Source organism: Columba livia, chromosome 12 (assembly GCF_036013475.1).
Source record: "Columba livia isolate bColLiv1 breed racing homer chromosome 12, bColLiv1.pat.W.v2, whole genome shotgun sequence".
Classification (NCBI taxonomy): Eukaryota; Metazoa; Chordata; class Aves; order Columbiformes; family Columbidae; genus Columba; species Columba livia.
The window spans coordinates 339,974-353,952 of NC_088613.1; the positions used below are offsets into that span (position 1 = coordinate 339,974).

The following is a 13,979-nucleotide window of genomic DNA, read 5'->3' on the forward strand; positions in this document are numbered from 1 at the left end:
AGGTGCCTCTCCGTTGTTCCGTGTAACCGCGGGTTCCTCTGTGTTCCCGGGGAAGCCACACGCTTTGGGAAGAGGCACTACACGTAGGAGCCTTGTTTGCCGTGTGCCCCCGCTGTGCCACCGGCCGTGTCCCCAGGGCCGCTGGCAGCGGGGCCAGGCGAGTGCCATCGCTCAAATGCAAACAGACTGGGTTAAAGAAGCCAAAGAACCAACAGAAAAGAATTTTTCTTCAAGTCTCAGTTTTCTGCAAATTGCTCAACAAAACCTAAAGCATCTGAAAATGACATCAAAACTACTAGGAATTATGTATTTGGGTTTCTTGATAGCCTGGGAATGGGAGCCTTCTGCAACCCAGTTCTGCTATTAATAATGCTATTCTAACCTTCAGCTCTTCAAGTGGAAAAAACGTTTCATGTCTTAAACGCTTCCCTTGCCCTCGTCATGGCTCCGGCAACGCTCGAGCGCTAATCCGGGGCAGAGCCTCGTTATTCGTGCTCAGCCTTCAGCAGTCGGTCAATCAATGGACGTTATTTTTGTGGCAGAGGGGTTTTTTTGGTGGTAAAGTCACACCTCAGGCTACAAGAAAACTCCTCAGTGGACACATTTCTTAGAAAGCTAAACACATACCCAAAAGAGCAGGAAAAATGCAGTAGAGAAATAAAATCCCCTTCAAAATGAGAGAGAAACAGAAAAGTTAAGTGTCTTGGTTGTACAGTGACACGATTTTCCCTTCTCAAGTCTCAGTAAAATCTGAGGCATTAGTAACAGGAGTGTGTGCCCCTGGGCCGCTGCGCTCCCTGTGCTTGGTCTTCCGGCCGCGTTTGAGGGGCGCAGCATCCTGCGCGTGTGCCGACAACATCCACCTTCCGTACAGCGGGTTTTCACAGTCACTGCACTGCCCTGACCGAGCTGCTCAGAGCTTCAGCGGCAGCTTTCCTGACCCCTCCCCAGGATGCGGCTGTGGCGATGCGGGTGCCTGTCAGCCAGACAGGCGTTCCCGGGACACGCTACAGCAGGGTGCCCGGCGGTGGCTGCGCAGGCCGCGCGGCTTGTGCCGTGCTGGGTGCTGTGGGCTCCCGCGCTGGCGCCCGGGCTGGTGACAGCTGGAACCCGCCCGCTGCTCCGGGGTGTCAGACGTGCCACTCGGCAAAAGCAAACGCAGCTGAGGGAGCCCCCGGGAGCCTGAGGTACCTTGTTGTTCCCCTGCCCAGGCAGCCCCGGTGGGTACGAAAAGGTGCTGTGGGGTGAAGCAGAAGGTGCCAGCACAGCGTGGTGCGGGTCTCTGAGCTGGCTGCCCAAAAAAGGGTGCCTGGCACTCGGGATGCTGAGGGGAGAGACGGGACCTTTGAGCTCTTACTCGCTGATACCAGTTCACCCTCTTTACCCTCAACAAATCGCTCCTTACCATAAAATGAGGTTAATGGTAACGATTTCTCTGCTTCCCGGGAGGGCTGGATATGAATTAACATTTGCCAAATAACACGAGACATGAAAGACATGATATTAACGTGGAATAAACTGCTGTAGAGGAAATGCAGTTTTAAAATTGTTGGGATCCCAGGAGTGAAACAGCTGGGCATGATGGATCTAGACTGAGGAACATGAGTGAACGTCAAAAAGCTTCAGGATTTGCTGTGATGTGGATGGAACGCCTGCGGCGGGTGCAGCGAGACCGCGGGCTCCGAGAGCAGGGCGCTGGCTTTCTGCAGAGCATGGAAGTGTTAATTGTTTCAATGGAAATGGAGAGGAGACCCCAAGTTAATGACAAGGATCCTGGTGAGGCTGGTTGGTTGTAGTGCTCGCTTTGCATTGGCAAGTTAACATTGAAGGTCAGGATGTGAAGATAACGGCTCATAGCAGCAGACAAAAGTGATCTTCCTTTATCCCCACACCAGCACTGGAGTGGGGCAGATAAATGAGGAATTCATACTGCTGGACTGGATTCTGTGTTAGTCAATAATTCCAAAGTAGTTCTTGAATTAGTCTGTTACTAATAATCTATTTTCACCATAATTGGGAGGACAAGAAGTTCTGGCAGGCGGTGCGTGAGACATACAGGAGAAAATGATTTAAACAGAGCCAAAAATATCGCCATACTGGAGCCATGAGTCAGATCCTGACCTTTCGAATGAGAACCACAGGGACTGAGCTCATGTGGATGGGATCCCAGGGATCCAGGTGAGAGTAACGGGACAGCTCAGCATGGCTGGCTTCGCATGGGGACACTGGGGGTGTCCCACGGGGCTGGGGACAGCGGGGCTGGGGACAGCAGCACTGCCCTTCAGATGGGTCTGTGTCCCCTGTGGCCTTCCCAAAGGGAAGGATCGCCCCATGCTGTCGAGCTCCAGGGTTAGGTGGTGGTGCTCCCGATCAGCTCCTTGTAAAGAATGTGCATCCCCTGCTTAATGGCATCATAAACAGTAACAAATTACAGCTGCTTCTTGATTAGCATTTTAAAAGCCCTTGAAGCTTGTATTGACTCACATTTTCCCAGGAAAGAGGACTACTATAAGCTCACTTTTGAAACCCACAATTCTTTGTGAAATGATGCGACTGCAGGAGACAGGATTTCGAGGAGAAGGTGCCTGTTTGGCCGTACGAGCGGCTCTGCAGGGTTGGAGGGCGCCATGGGAAGCTCCGTCTCCAGGGTTTTAAAACGCTGAGCTGCTTCTGCACCCTGGACAGGCTGGGGCAGGTACCGGCTCCCCCAGCGCTGCTCAGAGGCTGCTCGGGAGCCACCGGTGCCCCTGACACCCCTGTATGAGCCTCCGGTGCCACTGACACTCTGACACCCCCCACACGGAGCAGCATAGGCAGCCCCAGAGCCGTCCCTGTGTCACAGGGGACCAGCCACTGGTCCGGTGGCACCGCGGGAGCACCGGCAGCAGGTGAAGCCTGGGGATGCTGAGAGCAGAACCCACCAGGAGCCTGGGAGGGAATCCCGAGGGGACAGCAGCTCTGATGTGCGGCTGATCTGAGTTAGGAGTGCTCGTCCCCAGCCCTGCAGAGGCAGAGAGGAGAAATGAGCAGAGATCCCTGGGATCCTCTTCACATGCCGTCCCCAGGGCTCTTTTGAGGAAGCTGCAGCAGCAGGTGCACGGGGAGCACCCAGTGACACCCCTGTCCATGGAGGGGGTGTCTCCTCTGGCCTCGGGCAGCCCTGGCTGCCCCAGGCTGAGAGCTTTGGTGCCTTGTGCCCAGGGCCAGAGCTGCGGACCCTGCGGGGGTTTCTCATCACCTTGCCTTCCTGCCTCCCAGGGAGCTGGCACAAAGCCTGTGCACACAAACCCATACGGACAGCTGCCAGCAGAAAAGAAATGTTTGTCTGCATTCATTCTCTGTTAATAAAAATAAGTCTTTTTCTAAGGTCAGAGGCAGAGGAGTTGTCGTGTCACATCCTGCTCCTTATGCCTCCACAGAAACCCTTCACTTTCCAAGCGCAGAGCGGAGCAGCGCCGGGGTCTCTGCAATAACTTAACTCCACTCGCTGTCTGGCTTTGTCACATCAGTGCCCACAGCCCCAGTGCAGGAGCGTAGGGAACAGCAGCGTGTGACACAGTGACATGGGGGTCTGGGTGATCCTCTGTGCTTTGGTGCCCCTGAGGCTGCGGGGACACTGCCTGTGCACCTCGGCACCGCCTGCGGGTCTGATCAGGGGCTGGTCGGTGGAAGGAATAATTAGAAATCTGTCTCAATCTTTGGCTCTCAAGCCCAGCGTCACTTTCCCTTCGCTCTGTGGGTGTTTGACTGTGGATGTTTCATGGGATTATGGGCACAATTTTCTCCCTCCCAAGAACAAATTACTCAGCCAGATGAAATGAGCAAAAGATCCTGGTTTTGCTGATTCATAAGGAAACAATTTCCCTTCTATTTTAGCACCAGAACAGCAGGAAACTGCAGGGCGATTTGCCAGAGGGGCATAGAAAATGAGAATTGGTACAGATAATCCAGCATTTCCTGGGTGTCTGGTCATCCCTTCACACTCTGAAAATCTGTGAGTAGGTTCATACTGCACAATATGGGGTAAAATGAAGAAGTTCATCCTCATCTTTATTAAGCTTCAGCACCAGAGGAGCTCAAATAAAGCCGCCAGAGCTCAGTGGAATCTGATTCACATCGCTGGGCAGTGGTACCTGATTCACATCGCTGGGCAGGGGTACCTGGTTTACATTGCTGGGCAGGGGTACCTGGTTTACATCGCTGGGCAGGGGTACCTGAGGGAAGCACATCCCGTGGTGCTCCCAGCTGTGCTGGGTTTGTGCAGGAGCTGTTGGTATTTAACGACCATTCCCCACAGGGTTTCTGCCCGGCAAAGGGACAGATCTGAGGAATCTCCCTCTGAGCAGCTTTCCTGTCTCCGCAGCCCCGGGGTCTGTGGAAGGGCAGAGCCCGGCGCGTCTGCGGGCAGAACACGGGGACAGCGAGTCCTCGGCTGCAGGGACTGGGGGCTGGGGGTGCTTGGGGGTCTGGGGGTGCTGGGAGTGTGTCCCTGGATTCCTCCAGTTCAGCACCTGCACCTCATGAGCAGCTCTGGGCTCCACAGCGGTGCAGCCATCTGCAGTCCCTGCATCTTGAAGCACTTCAGAGTTTCTGTAGGAGTTTAGACTTCACTTTGCAACAGAAAGCCTTATTTGCTACCCGTAGAAGTATAACTGCCTGTTCCTGTCTGCTTCTCGAAGCCATGGAGCAGTTTCTCCCTCCTGTGACACCTCACTCCTCCGACGCTGGTGAGGCTGTTGCACGGCTCTTGCTTCTCCCAGCGCAGCTCCAGTACTGCGAGAACCCAGCGGCACCAGAAACTGCTGCTCGTCTCTGCTGGCTCTGCTCATTGTCCCGGAAAATGACCAGCAATGCCCAGAAAGATGTTATGTTGAATCAGAACTGAATCAGAGCCCACGAAACTCATCCCTTCCCGTTCCCGCAGCATGGGAGGGGACACCCGGAGCTGCTCCGTGTGCCTGCAGCCTCGGGCTACCAACAGCGGCAGCTCCTGTGAGCCCGCTCGGTTCGGGAGAAGCAGAGGAAAGATTCTCTAAACAGGGCAAGGTTTTTGTGTTTGTTTTTTTACTCTGAGAATGAAGCGGGGTCTGAGCTGCTTCTGCACCGAACGGCGCCAAAATGCCTTTTTCCCCGGTCTGTGCGCGCGGTTCTCCGGGCTCCGCGCGGCGGGAGCGCGGTGCTGTGCCGGTCAGAGCAGCCGCCCCGGGGCCGCCCTGCTGTGCGCGCGGGCGGCGGAGCGTCGCGGCGATGGGCGATAACACGGGCAGCAGAGAACTACGGGAGAGGAGTTACTCAGACATCGTGAAAAGAGCAACATGGAAGACGTCTACTGTCAAATTGAGCAAGCTAGGAAAAAAATCCATATAATTCTCTGTTGGTATTTCTTCTCTCTGTGCTGATCTCACTTCAGCACTGAAGTAACCTGGGAACAGAGGTGTGGATTTAACAATTTCTTGCAATCCATTGCCTACAGCCCTAAAAGACAAAGTTTCAGAAAATATCCTACTTTCTAGCACCCTTTAAAGGAAAAGATATATGGTGTGCAATCTTGAAAGGCATCTTGATGAATACACAGATTAGCTCATCTGCAGTTAGCTGCATTTTTGAGGTCACGGTCCTCAATGTGTGTGTGATTCTTAGTGCTAAGAGAGGGTTAAAGCAACGCGTGTGCTCAGATACAGGAAAATAAGAGCAGGGGTCCGGGCTGTGCGGCTGCAGCCTGGCAGAGGGACCTCGCTGCCGGAGGCCTCGTCCCTTGCCGCGGCAGCGCCGGCACCGGGAGGCCCTGTGCTCCACTTCCACCGCTTCATTGCAGTCCTGACTGGAGCAGAGCGCGCCGGCTGGCACCAACAGGAGCCGTGGGGGTACAGCTGCCTCGAAACCACCCCAGCTGCAGCAAATCTCTTCTGACAACGAGCTTCTTGCACAGGGGGGGCTGTCAGATTATTAGCACTTAAACTGCAAGCAAAGCGGAATATCAGCCTGTCCCTGTGCAGAGCTCCTGTGCAACTGTCACGGCCGTTTCTGTACCTGCTCCTCTTCCCAGGTACACAAATGTTGTTAGCTGAATTGGAATGGGCTTAGACTGCAAAAACGAGCAGATGGCATCAGCCCTGCCACGAACCTCTGCTCTTACACAAGGTCTCCAATGCTGACAATGCCTGTTCTCATCTCAGAAGGATTTCAGGGTCCACAAGGTCCACAAGCCTGGCTGGTCTAAGCAGCCGTCCTTCCATTGCAGCAAGTCACATCAGTGACCAGGTCACTGACCTGCACTGTCACTTTTCACTGAGATTATACCCTGCTGATTAGCACAAATGAGCTCAATAGAAAGGGAAAAATCTCTCCCCAGGCCCAGCACCTGGCAATAAATTTTCTGTGCTCAAAGGAAATGCCTCTCTCTTCAGTTTAAAGTGCTCATATCCTCAAGCTAACAAAGAGAGGTCCCTGGATTCCTCCTCTGCAGCCATTCATTTGCCTCTGGCTTTTGTGTTTGCCAAGCTAATCAGTGAAATGGAAAACACAGAGCATTAATGTGCAATTAAATGCCAGGCACTCTATAGTCACAGAAACCAAGTCTGAAAGAGACCGCCAGCTGATCCCCGCGGCTGCCGGACGCGGGTGCCGCTGTCTGCAGAGGAGCGAGGGGACCTTGGGTGCGAGGTTCCCTGGCCGAGATCCCGGCCAGGGCGGGAAAAAGGCTGGAAGAAAAACGGGTAGGGTCTGAGTTTCAAATTGGATTAGCCCCAAATACATAAATTAATCCATCACCCAGTGCAATTAAGCATCGCTGACATGAGCAGCGGGTTGCCAGGGTGGCTGGTGAACAGTTTGGGCAGGTTTTCCAGCAGTCTCGGGGCCGAGGAGGACGGTATTAACCCACCGAAGGCTTTGCACTCCTGCTCCGTGTTTCTCCTGGGAAAGCCGGCAGCAGCGTGCCGTCCGCTCCGTGGTTTTGCTCGTGGCAGATCCCTGCCGCACACGGTCTCCTGCTCTCGGCCGTTGGACCCTTTGCAGCTGCATGTCTCACATGTCGGGTTCGGTGCCTGCGCGGGGTGTGTGTGGGGGGGCAGCCCTGTGACCCCCTGCCCAAGCCCAGTCCCTCCGCCATGTCCCAGGCACTTTCCCGGACACGCGTGCGTGGGCAGGAGCAGACCTGCCGGGCCATTAGTGCCTCCTCTCCTCAGCAAACACATCCAGTGCAAGACGGGGTGTCATAATTTTTGCTCTGACATCTGGGAAGGGGGAACCCCACAGCACTGTGATTTAGGTCAGTCCTTTGGGCTAGGAAGTCGAGCAGAAGCAGGAAATCGGCATTCCTGAAACCCAGCAGTGAAACGGGTATTGAGGGGTCGTGACTTTGCACCGTGTGACTGTTTCCATTTGAGTCAGTTGTACAAACTATTGCGGACAAAAGAGCCAAAGCTTGCACATGTAATATGTTTTGCCCAGTAATTGAAGCCTTGCGAGTGGACGCTGGCTGTGTTCTACAGCCATACGCTAGGTGGGTGGTTTGTGTGTTTATTTCTTGCCTGGATTGTTTAGGATTCTTAAAGTAGGGAAAGAAATGGAAAATTACTACCTTGTCCACAGTTATTACAGAAATCTAAGTCTCTAAGCAGCTCTGGAAATGTTTTGGTATTGTTTGATGCCAGGTCCACAGATCAGTGCTCTTATTGAGCTCCTTGGAGCTGAGATCTTGGGGCTCCAGTCTCCTCCAGCACAGCGTTTCGATAAGGCACGGCAGCCGGGCTGCTTGTCTGCTCGGAGGTGCGGAGCTGCACACCTTCGTGCCCAACACCGTCGTGTGTTTCCAGCACCTGAGGGCCAACCCTTGGGAAAGTCCCAGCAAACTGGGGCTTGGCACAATGCTGGAAAATGCCCCTCGTGATTTCAGGTCAGCTCAGTCCCGGCTCTGGTGCCGCAGCGTTTCCCCTGGGGAACTGTCCCCTCTGGGCCCGCAGTGTGTCCCTGTGTCCCCCGCACAGGCGATGGGTCCCGGGGCAGTTGGGCTGCCCGGTCCCCGCTGTCCCGCAGCAGCTTCAGTTCCCCAAAATCCGAGGGACCTCGTGTCCCTGGGGACCCGGAGCGGCTCACACGGGGTGTCCTCCTGGTCCGCGGCGCCTCCTTCAAGCAAGGAGCTTTTTTCTCTAAAACGGTGTCTGGACTTCTCTTCCAGTCAATCCCATTTCTCCACATGTGTATTAATCCTGTTTTTCAGGCTGCTTGGAAGGGAAGTTGGATCTAAAGTAACCAGAATTGGCCGTGGAGCCCATTTTGAGAAAGGATGCCATATACAATCTTCTCTGTTCCCTCGGTGGTTAGACAGGTTTAACTTATAAATTAAAAAGCACGATAATCAGTAATTTTGTATTTGAGCTCTTCACACCTCCTGGGGAAGCGCCAGTTGGAGTACGCTCTTCAGATTTCATTAGTATAATTTCATAAACTCTTTTGACTGAATTAGCTGAAAACTAAAGATAAAACGCTTCAGAGCGAGAGACTGTTGAAACCCACCTCTTCCCTGATGGCTTATCTCCCGCGTCTGTTTGCAAACTCAGAGGGACGCCCTGGCCAAGCCCCGTGGCGCGCTGTCCCAGCTCTGCGGAGGCTCCCGCCCCGGCCCCGCGCGCCCGCCGCTCGGCTGTCCTGCGGGGACACGCGCTGCAGCCGCGGGGTCACGGCCGCGGGCGCGCAGAGCTGGGCGCTGCGGGGGACGTCACTGGTGCTGAGCCAGCTCGTGTCCCAGCTGGACGTGGGACAATGCAGGGAGCCCTGTCCCTGCCGCCCGGGTGAGCGCTCAGCAGAGCTCTGCAGCGCGGGGTTTCTGACCCGACACCACGGTGAGGACCCCAAACCAAGGGTCTGGGGGGTAACTGGGACCCAGCTGGAGTGTGGAAGGAACTGCAGCTCCTCCACACGACCGCCCTTTGCTGGCTTATGTGGATTTTGGCTTTGTCACCTCTCTTCCTGTGGTCAGAGCTGCACAAAGGGACAGAGTTTTGAAGTAATTGTATATTTTACCAGTACTTTCTGAGTCTCATCTTCCTCTGTTCCTTCCTTCTCTTGATATGTGAGTCATCCCAGCAAACCTATCATGCCTTTAAAATTAATCAGGCCATTAAAGGGGAGAGAGGTGACGAGCCATTATTTAAAAGCCAGGACAATGTACAGCAAGTGCTAAGGTGCTACCTAAGATTTCCTCACCTTGTCAGACGCATCCGAACCTCCGGCTTTGCCTCCTTTGCCCATGACGGGTGAGGGGCGGTGAGAGGTGCCCACGGTGCCTGGCGACGCTCCTGCCCCCGGGTCTCAGACAGCATCAGAGGTTCAAAGTGACAGCGACTCTGCTGCGAAGTCTCACCTGCTGTCTCGGCTTGCTGGCTGTGGAGCAGCAACGTGCCGGCAGACAGGTTTGGTTTTGGGACTGTGAGAAGTGGAGGAGTTTTGAAGTTTTCATTAAAGGTAACAGGCCCCTGTGAACTCAGTGAAGGGTGGTTTAAGTGCAGTTTTGCACAGTCTTGCCTGAGCTTGGCAGTGTCCCGGTTCACTGTTGCTGTATTTTCAGGGGCTACAAGCACTGTGCAACTGTGCGCTGGCTGCTGGCCCCGGAGTAAGCTGGACTTGGAGCTGAAGAAATGGGTGAGCCCAGTAACAAGTCGTATGTACCTCACGCCCCGAATGACTTACCCTTTCCACTTATCGTCAGGTCGCTTTTACTAGCAACAAGTTTCCTGTTCTGGAAAATGTGGTTGGTTGGTTTGTGTTTCTATCCTGTCCTCACACGGAGCGTGAGGAAGAATAAAGCAGAACCTTGAAGGAGAAAAGGCGCTCAGGGTGTTAAGGCTGGGGCTCCTGCAGCCCCGAGCCGGGCACAGCGCTCTCCAGGGCACGCGGCTCCGTGTCCCCGCGCTGGGGCGGTCCGGGGGGACACTGGTGGCCAGGCTGGGGGCGCAGGGAGGGACCAGCCCTGCGCCGTTGTCACCTGCTGGTTCCTCGTACCGCGGTGGGGACGGCGCGGCCGGCTGTCAGGAGCTGAACCCTGTCGGGGCCATTCTGTGCCATCTCGAGGAGAAAAACAGGAAGCGAGAAAATGAAAACTCGAGGCTGAAGATGCAGACCCCAGTGGAGTCCTGAGACAATACCCATCAGCTCAGGGAGAGGACAGACTAACAATGTCATATCGCTTTTCTTTGTTCTGTCATCCAGGCCTTTCAGCTGAAAATTCAAGGACTATCAAATCCATTTTAAAGCCCTTCTTTTCCAGCCACTCTCAAGTTCCATTATTAGTAGCTATTACGTACTTGCCATTTGTATTTTGAATAATAAAGTCTAAATTGTAACTGTCCACAGAAAATCAAATGCAATTGCTATCGCATTGTTGCTCTTTTCTTATTTCTCCTTTTGAAGCCCGTTTTGTAACTTACTCCTCCAACCACTTGCTTATGATGAATGTAAGTGCTATTTAAAATATATGCTAATGGCAGACTAATCTGAAATAACGTGTTTGAAAGCACTGTTCCTGTTTAGAGGGGCAGCTGATGCCAGATCACACCCTGACCCTGGGGAAATTGTGCCTCGGTGCCGCTGGAAGGTCAGTTTGCACTTCCCAGCTCCTGCCACCTGAACCGTATTTTGATTTAACATAGCAGAAGAATGTAAAACGTGGCTGTAGTTTCGGTTTTAGATGTGAGATGCCGGTGGTTGGGCTGTCTGATGTGTTTGTCCCGGGTGAGGAAAGCCGCGGCCGAGCAGGCGGGCCGGGGGAGGCTGGTTAGTCCGCGCCCCGCCAGCCGAGCTCAGGTGGGACACTGGGGCGACGGAAGCGGCTGCTGGAAGCTCTTGCGCCGCAGGTCACAGTCATCAGTTCCACCCGGCCGCGCTGCCGCGGTGAACCCGGGCGCTGTGCAGATGTGAGTCTGGGCAGCGAGAAGGGGCGAGGGGCCCCGCGCTGCCCGCCCGCGCACACCGAACAGGCATGGCAACAGACACTGCAGGGCTTCAGCTCTGCCTTGTGTGCCTTAAAATCTGGTGGTGACAGTAGACACGGATATTTGAGAGCAAAAGGAGCTCTTGCGGCTCTAAATTACGATGCCTCCGCTGCCTGTGCATCTGCAGCGTTATTAATTCATCTGTCTAGAGGGCATCCAGCCCTCCAGGAGACAACAAGACCTTCTGACATTCAACAGTAAGACACAAGAAGGAAAGATACTGAATGTCTTTAATATCTCCAGCCTGTGAAGTCTCCCCAGAGCCAGGCAGGTAACTTGAATTTTGCCCAAGAAAAAGAGGCAAAAAACTCAAAGTAATTTTGTGCCTCAACACAGCCGTCCCTGCTCCTAAAGCGTTTTCCAAGAGGTAAAAAGTCAGGCAAGCGGCATTTCGACCGTTGTCTAAGGAAAGGGAAAGCACAGGAGCGACAGGTCCACAGCGTGTGCGGGACAGCAGTGGCTGCTGCGGGGCAGCGCCAGCGCCACTTCAACCACCAGCACCACGGGACCGGTAAAACAAACGCATGGCACGTTTCACTGCTATGAATTCAGCTAAAATGGCGTGATTTCAGTCAAATGCTTTGAACCATGCCTTTGGAAACGTGTCTGGCAATGACTTCAGCCTCTGCTTGGATTTCAGGTTGCAAACAGATGTTCGGGTCATCTGCAGCAGCACCCAGACCCGTTTTAATTCTCCAACCAGTGGGTGCTGGAGTGTTTCAAGAGGTTCTAGCACACACCTGTAATTAAATAATTTGCACCTGGAGAAAGATTATGTGCCTGGGATTTTGCTGGAGGTTTGATTAGACTGAACTCATACCTTTACTCTTTGAATGTACTCGCAGTTATACAGCTGGTAATAATTTGTGCCAGGCAAGAAAAATGTAAGAGGAAAAAGAAATGACTTCAGATGCACGGGAACCTCACACTCATGATGAGAGAGACTTCAGGGGAAAAAAAAGCAGATGCATCTTGTTGTAAATGCACAGCATGTCCTTTCTACAGCCCTCAGGCAAGAAAACAGCATGGCAAATACAAGACTTCATTCTGCTGCTGCTGCAAGCAACTGGAGCTGTTCCACAACCTTGAACTGGAGCAGCTTTGAGACCCTGGGAAGCAATAAATACAACACTTTGGGCAAAGAACTGATTCTCTGGAAAAACACACATCATATGTGTATATATATGTATATATATATCTTTCCTCCCACAGAAGGAATTCCTATCTCTGTCTTCGCTCTCTTTTTCTCCTGTTTACGAGGAAGATCTTCACTGGTTTCTCAAAAGGCCCCTGGCCGATGTGTTGCAAACTGGGGTGCTCCGTCTGTTCCATGGCAAACACACCCAAACTGGGAAAACAGTGAAAATGTTTAAGTTCTCCTGACCGTTTCCTGCCTTGGCAGAGGCCTCAAACGCGCTGGAGAGCCGGGGCCAGGACAGGCGGTCCCGGCAAGACGTGACGTGACCCATGAGCCACCTGCACCTCGGGTGACACATCCTGGGGTACCAGGCAAGAAAGGGACAGTGGGAACGGAGCCACAGGAGGGATCAGGAGATCCCAGGGGAGACTGGAACTGGGCAGAATGCAGAACCATCCTTATTTGTTTTTAGGGTAGGTGTGAGTGACACAGCCTGCAAAATGAGAAAGACAATAATCTCCAGTGTAAAAAAGTGTCTTCTAATGTCTGTCTGAAATATAAATTGCCTTTTGTGGTGTTTTTTTTTTTTTTCTTCTCACATTTCTGTGTCAGCATCTGCCAAGAGGAATCCAGACGTGGGAAGAACACTTACTCAGAACAGTCTACCAGTGCTGAAAATCCACTAAGAGCCTCATGTCAGAAATTCAGGCTTGGGGATTTTTGCAAGGTTTGGTTTTGTCCGTTGGTTAATGGCGGGTGTCTCTGCAGACACGGGTGCTCTGGACTAGTGCTGGTGCTTTCACTCCAGCCGGCAACGGGGACCACGCAACCACTCGCTCATCCTCTCGCCCCCACCGTGGGATGAAGAGGTGGGAGGGCCCGGGCTGGGCGCCCAGCCTGGTCTGGCACCCGCAGTGCGGCAGCTCTGCCGGGCTCGGCTCCTCAGCACTCGCCGCGTCCTCACCAGGTGCCGCAGGTGCCGCAGCTCTGCCCGGCCCTGCCCGAGGACTTGTGCACAGCCCCGGGGAACCAGCACCAGATCCCACCGAGCTCACTGGGCTTCACAGCGCGCTTTTCAACACTGCCCGTCAGAAAAGTGGCACAGGCACCAACTTTCCACGCCAGCTGGTCTGGGAGCGAGCGTGGGGAGGGGATCAGACCGTCATCCTCGCATCAGCTCCTGTGTGTTCTGGCAACCCACGTGGAAGGAAAAAGAAAAAACGAGATGTTATTCCAGCTGATATTATTCTATTCCTGTTAATGACTTTTCAGACCAGCCAAGTCTCTTGGGAGAAAAGCATCCTGTTCCTTTTCCAGAACAACTTACAAACAGCTTGTCTTCAAAAGGAACAGTGACAATTTTCACTACAAGCATCAAGCACTCTATCTGCTGCTTCTTATACTTCTAAAACGAAAGAATAACACGAAATTTGTAAGCAGCTCTTTGCTAAAATGCCACAGAGGAACAGAGGAGTTACGATTCCTACAAAGGTACCTCTGCTGGGAACTTCTGTCTTTGGACAAAGTATATGCAAAGCTGTGGCACAGCAATAAATCCAAAACAGTCACTAACCCGTGCCGTTGCCTTCCCATCAGATGTGTACAGGCCCGGAGCCAAATCGTGTTCCCTGGAGCGGCGGCGGGTGCGGGCGGCCGTGCCCCGCGGCGGGGGGCGGGGGGAGCGGGGAACCGCCGGCACGGGCCGGGGGCAGCGTAGAGCGGGGACCTGCGGCGCGTTCCCCGCGGGGCCGTGTCCCCGCCCGGCAGCGCCGCAGCCGCCCTCGCCACCTCCGGGGGGGAACACGCGGGGGAGACAGCGGGCGCGCCCGGAGCTTTTTTGTGAATGGAGC

General features: G+C 53.9%; 1 long non-coding RNA gene across 1 annotated transcript; it reads right to left on the reverse strand.

Annotated features, from left to right (window-relative positions):
- Positions 1-11,203: 11,203 nt before the first annotated feature.
- On the reverse strand, positions 11,204-13,973 carry LOC110363866 (uncharacterized). The gene is made up of 2 exons (XR_002422239.2): positions 13,703-13,973; positions 11,204-13,318 (listed from the first exon to the last, which is right to left on the reverse strand). It is a non-coding gene; the product is annotated as an uncharacterized LOC110363866 (long non-coding RNA).
- Between the last annotated feature and the right edge of the window lie 6 nt (positions 13,974-13,979).